General features: G+C 36.0%; 1 pseudogene across 1 annotated transcript; it reads right to left on the bottom strand.

Moving 5' to 3' along the window:
- Positions 1 to 1,924: 1,924 nt before the first annotated feature.
- On the bottom strand, positions 1,925 to 11,045 carry LOC114376544 (annotated as a pseudogene). Its single transcript, XR_003658989.1, has 12 exons — positions 10,949 to 11,045; positions 10,709 to 10,851; positions 9,345 to 9,458; positions 5,500 to 5,532; positions 5,107 to 5,220; positions 4,763 to 5,020; positions 4,352 to 4,631; positions 3,647 to 3,780; positions 3,399 to 3,554; positions 2,834 to 3,099; positions 2,649 to 2,746; positions 1,925 to 2,548 (listed from the first exon to the last, which is right to left on the bottom strand). The product of XR_003658989.1 is annotated as an uncharacterized aarF domain-containing protein kinase At5g05200, chloroplastic-like (transcript).
- Between the last annotated feature and the right edge of the window lie 1,135 nt (positions 11,046 to 12,180).

The following is a 12,180-nucleotide window of genomic DNA, read 5'->3' as shown; positions in this document are numbered from 1 at the left end:
AATCCTATCAGAGCAAACAGAGGAAAAACTTGAGAAATCTTAGGGAACTGCTAGAGACGCTGCTATCATTGGCGGACTACACATGTGAGCCCGCTTAGAGGTAAGGGACGAATTTATCGTAATTCGGGTTAAAATGAACATGTGTAGGGATTCTTAGGAAATTAAATTGTGGTTTATTTTAAAATATTTATTGTATTGTAATTCTTCATGTATGATTATAATTGCGAGATTGTTATATTGGGATCATGAAATTGTGTGTAAGTAATAAATTGAATATATGATGAATTGTGAGATAACATATTACAGTAAGATCATAATATTACTAGAGACGTTGATATTATTGTCGGACTACACATGTGAGCTCGCTTAAAGGTAAGGGATAAGTTTATCGCAATTGGTGTTAGAATGAACATGCGTAGGGATCCTTAGAGAATTGAGTTGTGGTTTATTTTGGTATGTTTATTGTATTGTAATTCTTCGTGTATGATTATAATTGCGAGATTGTTATATTGGGATCGTGAAATTGTGATTGAAATTGTATGTAAGTAATAAATTGAATATGTGATTAATTATGAGATAACATGTTGCATTGATATCATAATATTGTTATTGAGATTGAGTATAAGTGCAAAGTTGAACATGTGTTAATTTGTGAGATACACGTAAACATGTGATGGTAGATTGTGACATTATGAAATGTTAAATTGTGGACATGAGTGTGGTTAACATTAGATGTGACAATACTTGTGTTATGAGTTATAAATTATACAATAATCTGATTGCTATTTTCCTTGAGAAAAATGTTTATGCGAAATGTTAAAGAAAAAATGTAGGTTTCCTAGTTAGGAACCTAAAGTGTTAAATTGCAGCATAATGTATTAAATGTGTTTGAAATACGAGTGTGAGGTCGTGAGTATTGTATAATTCATGAGCAGTGTTTGCGTGCAAAAATTATTTTAAGGGTTGGACCTGAATCAGGAAGGTGATACCTTAACAAATCCTTCGGAGTCTAGGCCTTGGAGGGTAAAGACACTCGGTTTGAGTGCTCCTTTAAGTCTATGTTGATCTCATATGGTTGGAACATTCTCGCAAAACAGAGTGATCCTGACTAGTCACCTTATGATTTTACTTAGTGAAAGTGACCTAACATACTCATTGTTTGGTGTGTCTTGTTATCTACTCTTAAGCGTTCCAGTGTAATTTTTCACTGACATGGTATCACATTACATATAGACTTGAATCTTAGTATAATTGTTGCATAACATCTACTAATTGTTTATTATGAAATTGATAAGTGTTATTACGTCTTGACCCAAGTGTGTGATTTATGTGTAATGTGATTGATGATTGAAAAATGAATTTTAAATGATAAAGTAATGAAATGAGGTAAATTATATTAAGTTGAATTATGTTATGAATACTTTTATAATTTATTTTGATTATGTCTTTATTTATTTGTATTTTTTTTAAAAATGTGATAATTTACCCCCTGGGTGTTATTTGTGTTTAAATTTTGTGATGATTTCGAACCTTATGTTTGTTAAAATAAATGACTAAGTGGATGACTTTAAAAAAATCTCATGCCAAATGACTGAACATAATGCTCTGATAAGATATGACATTGAGAATGAATTTTTATTTTAATTGCATGAAATTATTTTATTTTATTTTACCTCACTTATTTAACAAAATTTCTTTTGTAAACTTTGAGTGCCTTGTTATGAACCGGATATGCTTTTAATAAGTTTTATTTGATAATAGCGAAGTGAATGAGAACATTTTACTCACATGAATTTGTTAATCTGTATTTTTATATGTTTTATTTATTGATATATATGTCGAGATAGAAGGTGTCACAATCACCGGAAAAATACTTTTTTTCTAGTCCTAGATGACACTCTTTGCCCACTAGATAAGATAACTATTATAATAAGACCACTTTATATTAATCCAACCTAACCCCATTATTTCGAAGAGGCACAAATATACACCACCTAATAAATGATAGATCTTAATTTTTCTTAACTAAATATCGAACATTGCTTACAATTAAATCTCCAATAAATTCATGCACACACAGATTCATATATACATACATAATCAATTACTCATCAATTTTCTCATGACCATATGTGCAGGGAGTGATAGATATACGAAGACACTGCATAGGTCTCTACACATTTATCGCATGTATGGTCTGTGCGTCTCTCTCCACACGTCCTGTGATGTTAAACACTAGAACGAGAGGATCAAAATCCATAGGGGATGCGTTAAGTGAGAGCACTGGAATATCCTATTGTGAGTGAGCAGAGAAAATCCCAAACATTGGATTTTGCATGACAGATCAAGATTGAAAGACATAGACAAACACACTATAGTGTGGATGCCACTAGTATAAAAAGTAAAAACTGATATGTGCTCTTCAAATCTGCATTCACCTCCGTAGTCACACATGATTGACAAGTGAGTATATGTGAGTTACAATACTTGCCTTAATTGATGAGAATACTTTTTCCAAATCTCTGGCAAAGGTCTTAGCATCAACATCCTGGTTTGAAACATTAGAACATTAACAGATGGCAAATGCACAACAAAAGGTTAAAATCATATTTATAAATATGCACAAAGAAGATAAAGCTCAAGCATACCGAAGTTAAGAAACCCAATATGACCATCATGTAGAAGCCACAGATTTCCTGCATGTACATCTGCATGAAACAATTTACATGCAAGCAAACTTCCAAACCTGCAACATTTTATACCGAGATAGACAAAGTTCTAGTTAAAAGAAGTATAGGATTGCTAACTGCAAAATAGAATTTCAGAGTCATACCACACATTGAGAGCAGTTATAAGGCTGGTTTCTGGATTAGAAACTAATGAACTTATGGAGTCTAGGTCAGTAAGAGGAACTCCATATAGTCTTTGCATAGTTAAAACTTTCTTTGTACTGCAGTATTGATACACTTTTGGAGCTGTTGCATTCCCTGTGAGTCCCATTGTTTCTAAATATCTCCTGAAAGCCTCAATATTTGCAGCCTCCTTGTAAAAATCAACTTCTTCAAGCATAGACTAACATATATCTTTGACAATACCAACCTACTAAAAAATTGCTCACATTACAAGAAAATTCTGCCCACGACCATTTATTTACAATGAAGAAAATAAGAACAGATAAATGTGAAAAAAGAAGTTCTAAGTTTTCTTTTCTATACAAGAAACTAAAAAGAACAATGAATTAAGTACAATGGATGAGATTAAAGGATGATAAAAAAAATAGGCCACATAGTTAAGAATTTTATTCAGTGTTTGGGAACAGATACTTCAGAAGGAAAAATGCTATTTTCATGCTGTAGCAAAAATATCCATGTAGAGGTATAAGTGCACATACTGCTTACTAGTGATGTTCGGCTTATTTCAGGACTCAAGAACTCCAATATCCTAGCAACAACATAAACAAAATTAAGATCTGCCACTTATATGTCCTCTATTCCAGGTTTTAAGACCTTTATAACCACATCCTCCCAGGAGCCTTTTAGCCTTGCACCATGAACCTAGATGTAATATATACCAAATGCATTAGCAGCCACATAGTAATCCGAATAAAAAAGTTTGGGAAAGATAAATATAGGTGTACAAGATATACCTGTGGTATAGAAGCAGAAGCAACTGGTGTTGGGTCAATGTATTCATAAACGCTTTCTAATGGCTTTCCTAATTCCTTGCGCAATATAGATTCAATTTCCTCAAAAGGAACAGCATTGGTGCTGATGCTATGAACTACCACACAGAAAACCAAATATAATGTTAGGAACCAAGAATTGAAATGAGGAAAAAAGAAAGGAGTTTATTGACTAGGATGAGAACAGAAAATACAAGAAAAAACTCTCTCCGTCAAGGGTTTTCCCTTCACAAAGGATTTCTCCTTTCTCAAAGAGCTAATGCTCAAGTTACAATGACAACAAATCTCCCTCTCTCCTATCCTTCTTCCCTTATTTATATCTAATAAACCCCACTAACTAACTCATTAATAGTCTAACTATCTTAACTAACTCTCCCTTCTCCTTATATTCTAACAATACACTCCTCCTAGAAATCAGCCTTGTTCTCAAGGTTGAAAACAACCAATTGATAACATATAGATTTCATGTAACTGTTTCCCCAAAATCTACTTGCACAGTACCCCCCCCCCCCCCCCCCATCTTCATCCCAATTTGCATATTTTGACAAAAGACTTTCATTGGCCTTCACGGTCAACTGAATCACATTGCAGCCACTCATTGATTTTTCCTTGTTTGCATTATATGTTGGGCCAAAAATGTGCTCTTGGCAGGGATCAGCGCAGTTTGACCTTGACTTGTGTTGGGTGAATGTCGTATGAAGCACACTATTGGGGTTCGAAACAAAGATGCAATTCGAGCCCATGGGAGTTTCCCAACTTGAGAGATTGGGTGGTCTTTGACTGGGGACTCTTCAACAACTAGCTCTGCATCTCCAGTGCCTTTGATAGAAATGTCTACCCCTGATGATTTTCTGTTTGCTGGTTCCAAGGATGATGATGGGCTGACTGACTCTTCCTCAAAGAAAACAAGCTCCTTCTCTGGCTTCAAGGATTCTGCTGATCTCCCTAACTTGCTCTCATTATTGTATTTATTGTTTCCAATGCTTGATGTAACACACAAACAAGGTGATCCTCTTTTGCTTCTCCCTTTGTGCAACCCCCAAAGGTGGCTAACTGCACCTTTCTTGTCCAAGAATGAACCTCTGTATTATCGCCGCATTCTGACCCACTCCCTTCCATGGTCTTATTGACATGATTGGGTGAATGGGCATTGATCTCCTCTTGAATGCTTTGCTTATTCGTAATCTTGTCCTCTAACATGATGTCTTGTTCCTGCATCCACCTCTCCAGCCACATCTTGATCTCTTTTATTCCCTCAGTCTTCTTGATGTGAGAGGGATGCGTCTCCATCCTTTCCTCATCTTTCACCCTTTTCTCTTCAAGAATGATTTCTTGACTCTTCAGTATCTTGTGCAGTTTATGCTTTAACTGTGAAATGCTGGCCTTGCAAGAATGATGTCTTGTTTGACTTCTTGATTCTTCACCAACAGCTGCAACATTTGCTTATGCTCGGATTCCTTGCTTGTCCTCTCTTTCAAGAACACTGTGGAAGTCTCCTTTTCTTCAATGTGGATTTCCATCTCAGTTTGCTCTTCTTGCTTCAAGATACTCAATCTTTCAAAAGATGTGGTTACCATAGCGATCTCCGAATCTTTTGATCAAAGCTGTGGAAAATGACTCCCAATTTGAATCTGGGTTCTTCTGGCTCCAAATGTAGAACCAATGTGTCGCAGTACCCTCCATGCTCATGAATGCATATTGCTGCTTATAGAATGAAGGAATTTCTTGTATCTCAGAATTTTTCAGCCCTAGCAATCCAACCAATTGGGTCTGTACCCATGAACGCTGGCAGTTCCACCTTCTTAGCCCAAATTTGCGCTTCCTCCATCCATCTCTAACACTGGCTCTCCCTTAAAGATCCAGCAAGTCAAACCAATTTGTTAGGAACCAAGAATTGAAATGAGGAAGAAAAGAAAGGATTTTATTGACTAGGATGAGAAGAATAGAAAATAGGAGAAAAAACTCTCCTCCAAGATTTCCCCTTCACAAAGGATTTCTCCTTTCACAAAGAGCTAAGGCTCAATCTACAAAATGAACAGATCTCCCCCTCTCCTAACCTTCTTCCCCTATTTATATCTAATAAATCCCTCTAACTCATTAACAAACTAACTATCTTAACTAACTCTCCCTTCTCCTTATATCCTACATATAACCATCAATATATTTTATATAAAGGTGTGTGCCATAAGAATATCAAGTATCAACTATCAAATTAGGAAATAACTTCTGTGTTGATAAAAACATCATATATTTTTTTTTTTTTGATCAGCAAAGATAATTGTATATATATAAGAAGTACCAGAGGTACAAACATTACAAGTAATGATCGATAAGCTAATGGTTCCAAATCAGACTAAAGACAGTCTGAAAGGGAACCAAGCTGAGTATATCCTAACCAAAGCCATCTCTAAGGTTAGAGGACCAATGATTATAATGTATTACAAAATGTGGCTCGAAATTTTTGAGCCAAGACCACAACATAAACAGTGCGTCGTCCAGCAGTTTGTTGGCATTAAGTGTGCCATTAGAGAAAAGTAAGTTGTTCCTCTGCTTCCAAATTGTCCATGTCAAAGCCAGCCACCAACACCTCCATCTAGTTGCCCCAATACCAGCAGGCTTGCCAAGTGTATGTTGGAGGAAGTGCATCTTGGGGTTTTCTGGTAGTGCTGTAATGGTGTCAACCCAAGATAAAGACTCCCACCAGATATGAATAATTTTATTGCACTGGAAGAATAAGTGCCCTGCAGATTCCTCGCTGGTCATGCAGAAAGGGCACAAGCAGTCACTCATTTCAACCTGTCGTCTTCTCAGATTTGTCTTTGTTGGCAATCTATCTCGAATTAGTCTCCAAGCAAAAACTGAAACTTTCTTTGGAACCTTTAATTTCCAAAGTTCCGCAAAAACTCCATCAGCACTGGCCTCTATGATTTCCCCCTGCAGCAGATTGTATGCACTTTTTGTCGAATAGATGCTGCTTGGCTCCGCTTTCCAAACCCACTCATCTCTTCTGCATGGGTGAACTGTCTTGCCCTCAATATCATTTAAAAAACTGTCAGCCATGGTAACCTCACTATCAAATAATGATCTCCTCCATCTAAAATCCCATTCCCACCCCGAGTCCGATTGCGCTCCCAATTGCTGTATAACATGGTTTTGCTGGTTGGAAATGGAATATAGTCTTGGATACTTTGCTACAAGAGAGATGTCATCGTTAATCCATGTGTCCTCCCAAAATTTTATCCTATCACCGCAGCCAACCCTCCACGACAATCCATTCTGAAAAGCGCTTGCGAGCTGTTGGTGGTGGAGGGCCTGTTTCAGGTCCCGCCACCAAATGGATTCAGTATGGTCCGAAGATGCTACATCTAGGCTCCTCCATCCTCCATATTTTGATTCTAACACCTTTGCCCATAGATCTCCGTCGTTGTGGAATAGGCTCCATTTCCATTTTCCCAACAACGCAAGATTGAAGTTTTTTATATCTTTGATGCCCAGTCCCCCTTCCTCCTTTGAACGGCACACCGTTTCCCACTTGATCCAGGCAATCTTATTATGATCAGCTCCACCACCCCATAAGAATCGCCTTTGTAATCTAACCAGCTTGTCCACCACTTTGCTAGGAACCCTGAAAAAAGAGAAAAAATAAATAGGAATAGATGTTAAGATAGACTGTATCAGTGTGACCCTCCCCCCAAATGACAAGTGTTTTTGTTTCCACTTTGATAACTTTCTCTCACACTTGCTGATAATAGGATCCCATAGCTGACATCGTCTTGGGTTTGCCCCAATTGGAATACCCAAGTAAACAAAGGGAATAGACATCAAGCTACAATTCAAGAGGGAAGCAGCCTGTTGGCTCCATTGGTCAGGCATACGGATTGCAGTAACACTACTCTTCGCAAAATTTATTTTGAGACCCGCAACAAGTTCAAAGCTCCTTAGAATAACCTTGATTGCCCTGACATTCTCCATTGTCGCCTCACCAAAAAAGATCGTGTCATCAGCATATTGTAAAATGCTGATTTCCACACTATTGGCACCCACCTGGACACCTCTGAACAGATTTTTCTGAGTAGCTGCTCGCATCAGGCCATTCAAACCTTCAGCCACAATATTATACAAGAGAGGGGTCAGTGGGTCCCCCTGTCTGAGCCCTCTCTGAGGAGTGAACTCCGCCGTGGGGCTACCATTCACTAACACTGATACAGAGGAAGATCTTAAGCACCCCTCTATCCATTGTATCCATCTGGAGCAAAATCCCATGCGCCTCAACATGTATAGCAGAAAGTTCCACGATACTGAATCATAAGCCTTCTCATAATCCACTTTGAAAATCATACATGGCTTCTGATTTCTGTGAGCCTCTTCAACCACCTCATTAGCTATGATTACACTGTGCATCATATGTCTGCCCGGTATGAAAGCAGATTGTCTCTCATCAATAATGAATGGCATCACCTTCTTCAATCTCTTAGCCAGCAACTTGGACACTATCTTGTACATAATACCTATTAGGGAAATAGGTCTATAGTCATTCAGCATCTGTGGATCATCCCTCTTCGGAATCAAAGTTAAAAACGATGCATTGCTGCCCCTTGGAAGAATTCCATTTACATAGAATTCGTCTAAGAATCGAAGGATATCTGGTTTGAGTAGGTGCCAAAATTCCTTAACAAACTTGAAGTTTAGTCCGTTTGGGTCCGGACTTTTATCGCTTCCACAGTCCCACACAGCCTGCTTAACTTCATCCTCTAGGAAGCAGCCCACCAACATCTCATTTTGTGAATTATCTATGGTCTGGAACTGGATTCCATCCAAACAAGGTCTGATTTGGTCAGGTTCATGAAATCTGGACATGAAGAACTGTCGTACTGCTTCTTTGACTTGTCCCGGGTTATCAATCCAGGCCCTATCCACCATGATTCCTTGCAACGAGTTATGTTTGCGATTTGCATTCAGCAATAAATGGAAATAACGTGAATTACAGTCCCCCTCTCTGATCCACCTTGATCGCGCCTTTTGCCGAAGAATTGATTCATGTGATTGCGCTGCTACCCATAGATCTTCTTGTAATTGCTTCCTTCTTAATGCTTCTTGGGGATCTAATTGTCTGTCATTAGTCTCCTCCTCCAATTTGTTTAGCTCAGCCTCGATCTTCTTAACCTTCTTAAGAGTGTGCCCGAAATGTTCCTTGTTCCATACTTTCAGCCGCTGTTTTAAGCGTTTCATCTTCTCTTTTAACACATATCCACCCCAGCCACTCAGCTGGATGGAAGACCAGCACTCCTTGACAATTGATCTGAAAGAACTATCCGAAAACCAGCAATCTAGGACCCTAAAAGGTTTAGGGCCCCAGTCTACCCACTTGGATCTAAGCAGGATTTTTTTTTTTGGAAAGGTATGCAAAAGTATCACTATAGGAAGATAGATCCCAACTATGTTGGCACCTAACAACCTATCAATCATATGCAGCAAAACATCATATTATGCGGCTATAAAAGAAATTGGATCTGCAACTTGCACTACTCTTCTCTGACTAAAAGTAATTAAATATGGATCATATAGTCATTTTACAACAAAATAAGCATCATCATTTTTAACTCATAACATTATGAAATATAAACTAGGAGGAGGTGGAGTAAGAAGGGGAATCCACTCATACCTGACCCAATTTGATATAGGTTGCACCCATGCGCTCAAACAGCCTCCTCAAATAAAAGGGGAAGAGTAAACCAAGCTTCAGTTCAGTCGGTAACCCAGTAGATGAATTTGCTGACTACAAATGAAAATGATGCAAGAGAATTAATAACTCTGTCCAAACTTTTTAATAAAAACACAAAAAAAAATTGAAAGAAGTAGAGGAAATGAAGAATATTAACTATTTTTAAGAAGAGAGAAGATGCACAATTTACAAAGAAAAAAAAAGTGTTGGCAATGTAAACTGCAGCAAGATATTGCAGACCTCACCTTATACATCCATAGTAAAATTACATTTCTGTTTCCAACAGTATATGATTCAAAGAAATATCCTCCTTTAATTTACAAGTATGGACAGGGGAGATAACTTGTAAAATCAATTCCATAGTCCATACCAGACTAGTAGTTGACAAATGGCCTCAGCCTACTCTAATTCTCTCGCTAAGAAGACAGATGCATTTGCCTGTGGCTTGGATACAAATTCTAAACATATAAGGAGCATTTGGAAGAGTTTATATATAACTTATTTAGACTTAGGCCCAATTTAGATAAACTAGTCAACAAATACTTATAAGAGAAGAAACTGAGAAGGTAAAATAAATAAAACTTCTCTCATAAATTATAATCAACTTAAGCAGCGCACAAAAGATGATTCTATTTTACTGGAAAAGCTTGATTCACTTTACCTCTTTATTTTCTTCTCCAAACAGTGTTTGTTGAGAAGTTAATCCAAATTGACTCGTATTTTGATATAAAAGCAATTAAATGGGTATTGATTAACATTAGAAAGTGACACTTTCTTACTACTTACAAGTTTTGCTTAATTCAGGGTCTTTTTAGATAAACTTCTCCATAAGAACTTAAAAAAGATAAAAGAAATAAGAAAAAATGAAATATGTTTCTCCCTAAGCTAAAATTAGCTTATGCATAAGTTAAAAATCAGCTTTTGAAGAAGCCAACATGATAGAGCTTCTATGAATTAGCTTATCCATAAGTTAATTTGAAGTGTCTTTTTGAGAAATTTATCCAAACAGGTCTGAATGACGCACTCATGAGTCATGCACAAGCTCTTATTGAATCAAGCTGTTGACCAATCCCTGTCATAAAGCACTTATGGTTTGTAAAAACTTTAAAAAAAAATTAAAATAAGTGCTTCTTAAAAAAAATGTTTTTTAATAAGCAGATAAGATTTGCTTATCAAAATAAGCAGAAAACAACATTTTCTTGTAAGTAGAAGCAGTTCAAACAAAATAAGTTTAAACAAACTCAATTTTATTAAACTGTTGACAAAAAAAAAAGAAAAAACATGTGATGAAGTGTTGCGGTTACCTTAGAGACATCAGTTAACCACTCCTGACCAACGCCAAGGAAGGCCTGAACACCTTGAGCCAACCTAAGGACACCCCTGGGACCAGTGTTTAAGGACGTCTGCACAATGTCCGCCACCAGGTTCGGCAGCTTCTCCATGCTATCTGACACAACAACAACAACAAGAACACCCATTTCGTTAAAATTGAAAAGCGAGTGAGTGAGTATATGAAAAGTGAAACGAAGGGAAAAAGAAGGAACCTTGGAATCGACGAGAGGAGAATAGGTCTCGCACTTGCGCATAGCGAGAGAACACAGTGAACTCCTTCTTCGACGACTTGGAGCGGAGAAAATTATATAAATCAAGTCATGTTTAAAACAAAAAAAAAATCATAAATGCAATAAAAATTGCTTAAAAAATGAATATCATAAATAATAAGAAAAGAATATGACATTAATGTTTAGAGTACAGGCCCAAAACCTTCGACCCTTCTTTCTAAATGTGTTGTTGCTCATTCCCGTTAGGCTTAGGCCGAAGTGTTTGGCGTTTCCTTCTCCGCGCCCGCTCACGCTTTGCTGACCTATCGCGTGGTAAAGAGAATTTCAGGTAATCATAGACTTACTTTTCATATATTTTTTCATCTTGTTTACATAATTTGTTTGTTCGAACATAATTGATTTTTATAATTTTTATAAATCAGACAAATTTTACATCTTAAATTAATAAAAAAATTCAAAATTATGTTCAAAAGTAAAAAAATATCAATTTTTTGAAATAACTAATTTATCATCAATTAAATATTTAATTATATAATTTATCTTTTACTTATAATTAAAAGTTAAATTGGGTCTTTCAATAATTAAAATATTCAATAAGATCTTTTCATTATTTAAAAACGTTCAATAGGGTCCTTCATTTGTTAAAAATTCAATCAAATACTTTAATTGTTTAAAAAAAAATAAGAAGACTATTTCAAAACTTTTAAAAATTACGAACCAATTTAAAACAAAAAATAAGTTAAGAGATTATTTGTAAATTTTAACTATTTAAAAATTACTAAACTAAAAAGTAAAAAATGGGGATAAATAATTAAATTTATTCATAAAAATATGTTACGACAACAAATTAATCACTTGAAGATAAAAAAAAATACAAATTTAATTTATAAATGTGAAAAAATATGACAAATTAATGTTACCCTTCATGAGACAATTTTATTATTTAAGTTAATAAAATGCTTTTCATACTCAGCATCAGCTTAATCTTGCTACGAGATGATCATTTTCATGTTAATTAACACCAAACCAATCCTCCTAAAATTGAAGTACTCACAAATATTATTACTTTTTCTTTTTTATTACTTGTAAGAAACTTGATGATCAATTAAGTCAGATGGTGTTGTTGAGAACCTAAAAACCAATGTTTGTCAGATTACTTACGAGAAAAGAAAGAAATTGAACAAAAACAATATACTTGTACACTTTGAAAACCA

This window comes from Glycine soja, chromosome 2 (assembly GCF_004193775.1).
Source record: "Glycine soja cultivar W05 chromosome 2, ASM419377v2, whole genome shotgun sequence".
NCBI lineage: Eukaryota > Viridiplantae > Streptophyta > Magnoliopsida > Fabales > Fabaceae > Glycine > Glycine soja.
Note: the sequence above shows the minus strand (reverse complement) of the source record. Positions and strands in the feature narration are given on the sequence as shown.